Source organism: Mus caroli, unplaced genomic scaffold, assembly GCF_978045245.1.
Source record: "Mus caroli unplaced genomic scaffold, Mus_caroli_1 scaffold_8, whole genome shotgun sequence".
Lineage (NCBI taxonomy): Eukaryota > Metazoa > Chordata > Mammalia > Rodentia > Muridae > Mus > Mus caroli.
In genome coordinates, this window is record NW_028227263.1 from 34,602,340 (window position 1) to 34,607,318 (window position 4,979).

Sequence of the window (4,979 nt, forward strand, 5' to 3'; positions counted from 1 at the left end):
TGTGATAGTAAATACTGATTGTCTACTTAAGAGGGTCTAAAATCACCTTGGAGACAACCTTCTGGGCATACTTGTGAGGGATTATCTAGATTAGGTTAGTCTCTTGGCATGCATACAAAAGATTATATAAATTAAATAACAAGTTAGGTTGGAAGGCCCACTTTAACACTAGGTAGCAATGTTCAATGGGCTAGGGTCTTAAACTGAATAACAAGCAGAAAGCAAGCTGATTGTGAACACTGTGAACAGATGCATCAAGTTCCTGATCTTCCCCACCATGATAGACTGTGAGCTGAAATAAACCTTACCCTCCTTAAGTTGCTTTTGTCATAGCAACAAAATAAGTCACTAACACACGTACAGACCCAGATACAGACAGAATCCAAGCGGTGTGCACTCTGGCACTGACCTGTAAGAAGAGAAGGGGAAAGTATGTTGGGATGGTGTGGTGGTCTGAATAAAAATAGCACCCATAGACTGTACATTGATCAACTAAACATGGGCAAAGGAGATCCTAAGAAGCCGAGAGGCAAAACGTTCGCATATGCATTCTTTGTGCAACCCTGCTGGGAGGAGCACAAGAAGAAACACCTGGATGCTTCTGTCAACAACGTCTCAGAGTTCTCTGAGAAGTGCTTGGAGAGGTGGAAGACCATGTCTGCTAAAGAAAAGGAGAAATTTGAAAATATGGCAAAGGCTGACAAGGCTGGTAATGAAATAGAAATGAAAACCTACATTCCCCCCTAAAGGGGAGACCAAAAGAAGTTCAAGGACCCCAATGCACCCAAGAGGCCTCCTTCGGTCTTCTTCTTGTTCTGTTTTGAGTACCGCCCCAAAATCAAAGGCGAGCATCCTGACTTATTCATTGGTGATGTTGCAAAGAAACTAGGAGAGATGTGGAGCAACACTGCAACAGATGACAAGCAGCCCTATGAGAAGAAGGCTGCTGAGCTGAAGGATAACCTGATGCAGCAAAAAAAAGGGGGGGTCAAGGCTGAAAAGAGCAAGAAAAAAACTAGAGGAAGATGAGGAGGATGAAGGGGATGAGGAAGAGGAGGAAGAAGAGGAAGGTGAAGATGAAGAAGAAGATGATGATGATGAATATGTTGGTTCTAGCACAGTTTTTTTCTTATCTATAAAGCATTTAACCCCCCTGTACACAACTCACTCCTTTTAAAGAAAAAAAAATTGAAATGTAAGGCTGTGTAAGATTTGTTTTAAAACTGAACAGTGTCTTTTTTGTATAGTTAACACACTACCAATTGTGTCTTTAGATAGCCCTGTCCTGGTGGTATTTTCAATAGCCACTAACCTTGCCTGGTACAGTCTCAGGGTTGTAAGTTGGCATGGAAATTTAAAGCAGGTTCTTGTTGGTGCACAGCACAAATTAGTTATATATGGGGACAGTAGTTTGGTTTGGGGGGGGTTGTTGGTTTTTTGTTTTTTTGTTTGTTTGTTTGTTTTTTCTTTTGGTTTTATTTTTGGGTTTTATTTTTTTCATCTTCAGTTGTCTCTGATACAGCTTATATGAAGATAATTGTTGTTCTGTTAACTGAATACCACTCTGTAATTGCAAAGAAAAAAAATGCGGCTGTTTTGTTGACATTCTGAATGCTTCTAAGTAAATACAATTTTTATTTAAAAAAATGGCACTCATAGGTTCATATATTTGCATGCTTAATCTCTAATCGATGAACTATTTGGAAAAGACTAAGGCAGCAGTTCTCAACCTGTGGATCATGACCCATAAAGGAGTCAAATGACTCTTTCACAAAGGTCACCTAAGACCATCAGAAAACACAGATATTTTACATTAGAGTGTATAACAATAGCAAAATTATAGTTATGAAGTAGCAATGAAAGTAATTTTATGATTGGGGGGTCACTATGAGAAAAGGAACTATATTAAGGGGTCACAGCACTGAGAAGATTGAGAGCCACTGGAATTAAAGGTTTTACCTTATTGGAATATGGGTGGTCATGTTGGAGAAGTGTGTCCCAGGGGGTGGGCTTTGAAGTTTAACAAGCCCATGCCAGACCCAGTGTTTCCCTCTTCGCCTGCTACCTGCAGATCAAGATGTAGATCTCTCAGCTACTTCCCCAACATATGCCTGCCTGTGCACTGCCCTGCTCCCCACCATGATGATAATGGAATAACCATCTGAAACTGTAAGCAAGCCCCCACTTAAATCCTTTCTCCTATAAGTTGCCTTGGTCATGGTATCTCCTCACATCAAAAGAACAATAACTAAGACAGATGGGAACTAAGTGAGTTGATTCCTTCATCTCTAACTGCTGGTACTCAACTGTTAATATTTGCAACTAAGAGAAAGGTTTGTGTTCCCAGTCTGCTAGTTAAGGACTTTTAGATGCAAGAGCTATAGACGAGAAAGTGGATGTGAGTTTCCATAGACTGCACTGTGCATTTTAAGTGGTTATATTTACCTAGACCACAGAGTTTTCATGCTGGTCTGAAATGATCCTTGAAAGCATCACATGACATTTCATGTGAGAAGGCGCCTAGGCCACTGTCCTAGTTTCCTTTCTATTGCTATGATAAAAATCGTGAATGACTAAAAGCAACTTAGGGAGGAAGAGTTCATCTTGAAGACTACTGTCCATCATCAAGGGAGGCTGGGACAGGACTGCAAAGCAGTAACTAAGAGGCCATGGATGAAACTGGCTTGATCTACCTGTTTGTTAGTTTGCTTTTAACTCCTGGCTTGCCCAGTTTGCACTCTTATACAACCCAGGACCAAATGCCTAGGGACAACACTACCCTTAGCAAAAACCCAAATCAATCATTGATCAAGAAAATATCCCATAGACTTGCCTACAGTCCAATCAGATGAGGGCATTTTACCAGCTGAGGTTTTGTCTTATGAGATGACTCTAGATTTTGTTCCATTGACAAGAATTAACTACCATAATCCATCATCATCACCACCACCATCATCTTGTATCATATATGTTGTAAATATTTAGACATTATTTTAGGACCTATTTTAAATATGTATTTGTGTGTTTGTGTGTGTGTGTGTGTGTGAGTGCGTGTGCCAGAATTGGGCATCAGATCACCTGGAGCTGGAGTTACAAGTGAGCTGCTTTGTGTGGATGTTAGGAAGCAAGCTCAGATCTTCTGAACGAGCAGTAGGTGTTCTTAACAGCTGAGCCATCTCTCCACACTCCAAGATTTTTCTTAACATTATTTTTGTGACTTTTATTTTACCTTTATCATTTTACATTTTAGTTCTTAAGTAACAAATCCAATTTCTTCATTCTTTTCTATTTTTCTTAACGTTTCACCTTAAGTTTTTAATCTTTTTGTCTTATATTTCATCTCATTTATTTTTATATGCTTAACCTTTAATTTTTGTGGTATATAGCCTTTTACATTTTCTTTTAAACTCGTCCATTGTATTCTATTATTCTTTTTACATTCCTAACCTTTTGCTTTTATTGTGATTTATATCCTTTGTCACTATGTATTGCTCTTTTATTGTTGCTTTAATCTCCTCCTAACCTTTTATTCTCCTTTTCATGATTGGAATAATCTCATTTTTTATTGTGACCAAATTTTTTTTTCCTTTTTTAAACAATAGTTAGCCAGAATGTGTTCCCATTGGTGTGGTAGCAAAAAAAAAAAAAAAAAAAAAATTCACTCCACAAGGACTGGAGACTGGAGCTGGCTCCTTTGCATTTGTCAAAAGAAAGAAGAAAGAAAAACTTGCCCTCTGTGCTTCCCAATTTCTCTCTCTTCAGGGTGAAGGCCATGGATGAGAGAACAGCAATTGAAGCCCAATTTTGCCTTTACTCCACCTCCTGAAAACCCAGAAGATCTATGGGGTAGATGACCAGTTATTATAAGAACTGAAGCTCTTCCTAACATCCCTTGCCCTCTAGAATTGCCGAGAGACTCCCTGTGTTTAAGTTAGTCATTCCCAGGTCAATTAGACCCATCAGGCTTCAGTCCAGGGGGGCTATTTACCTTTGCTTTCACTAGCCCAAAGCATACATTTCCCTCTCCTTCCCAAACAAGGAGGGGATGCTTGCTTAGATCTATTTGCCTCTCTGCTGCATCCTAAAACACAAGGTGTTCAGTCGCCTCCTCTGCAGGAGCAATACCCTAAAGGAACAGAGAGGGTTGGCAGCTCTTGGCTTCACTAGAAGCTTCCCCGGTGTAATTGATCTAAGCCAGAACAACTAGCAATAGAAGCCAAGCCTAGGAAATAATGACAGGGGCATGTGTCTAGTGATTGAGGTACAAGGCATTTAATTTTCACAGCATTACAAAAACAAAAACAAAAACAAAAACAATTATTCAGACCTTGTAGGTCTCAGGCCACCTTCTTATTGAAGCCTGGAAAAAAAACTTTTATTTTTATACAGTTGATTAAAACAAAGTCCTCAAGCTAAATAAAATACCTGAACAAAGTACCCTGTGTCAGAATGGCTCAGGAATGGCTCCTGTGGTCTGATTGGGGTATTGGGTCTGTTGCAGGTAACTCTGAACATGATTTCTTAAGCAGAGTCACATATCAGTATATAGGGATTGAAATAATGAACTCAGAGACTCAAAATTAAGAATAGCACTCCTTTTTGTATGTTGTTATATGGTATGATTTGTACATATACATGTTCATACGTGTACACGTGTGTAGAGGTCAGAGGTCAGGTATCTCCTCGATCACTTCTCCTCTTTTGAGACAGAATCTCTCACCGCACTTTGAACTCACTGCTTCAGACAGACTAAGGAGACAGCAAGCTCCAGGAGCCTCCTCTCTCAGTCTCCTCAGCTCTTGTATCATAGGCACAGGGCAGGTTTTTTACATGGATGCTGAAGATCCAAACTCAGCCTCTCGTGCTTACACAGCAAGCACTTTGCTGCCTGCATTAGCTACTTTTCCATTTCTGTAATAAAATACCATGGCTAGGAGCAACTTAAAGACAAAAGTTTATTTCATTTTGCAGTTCCCGAG

General features: G+C 39.7%; 1 pseudogene; it reads left to right on the forward strand.

The window, feature by feature from the left end:
* The first annotated feature begins 498 nt into the window (after positions 1-498).
* LOC110298046 (high mobility group protein B1 pseudogene) lies at positions 499-3,780 on the forward strand (annotated as a pseudogene).
* The last annotated feature ends 1,199 nt before the right edge of the window (positions 3,781-4,979 follow it).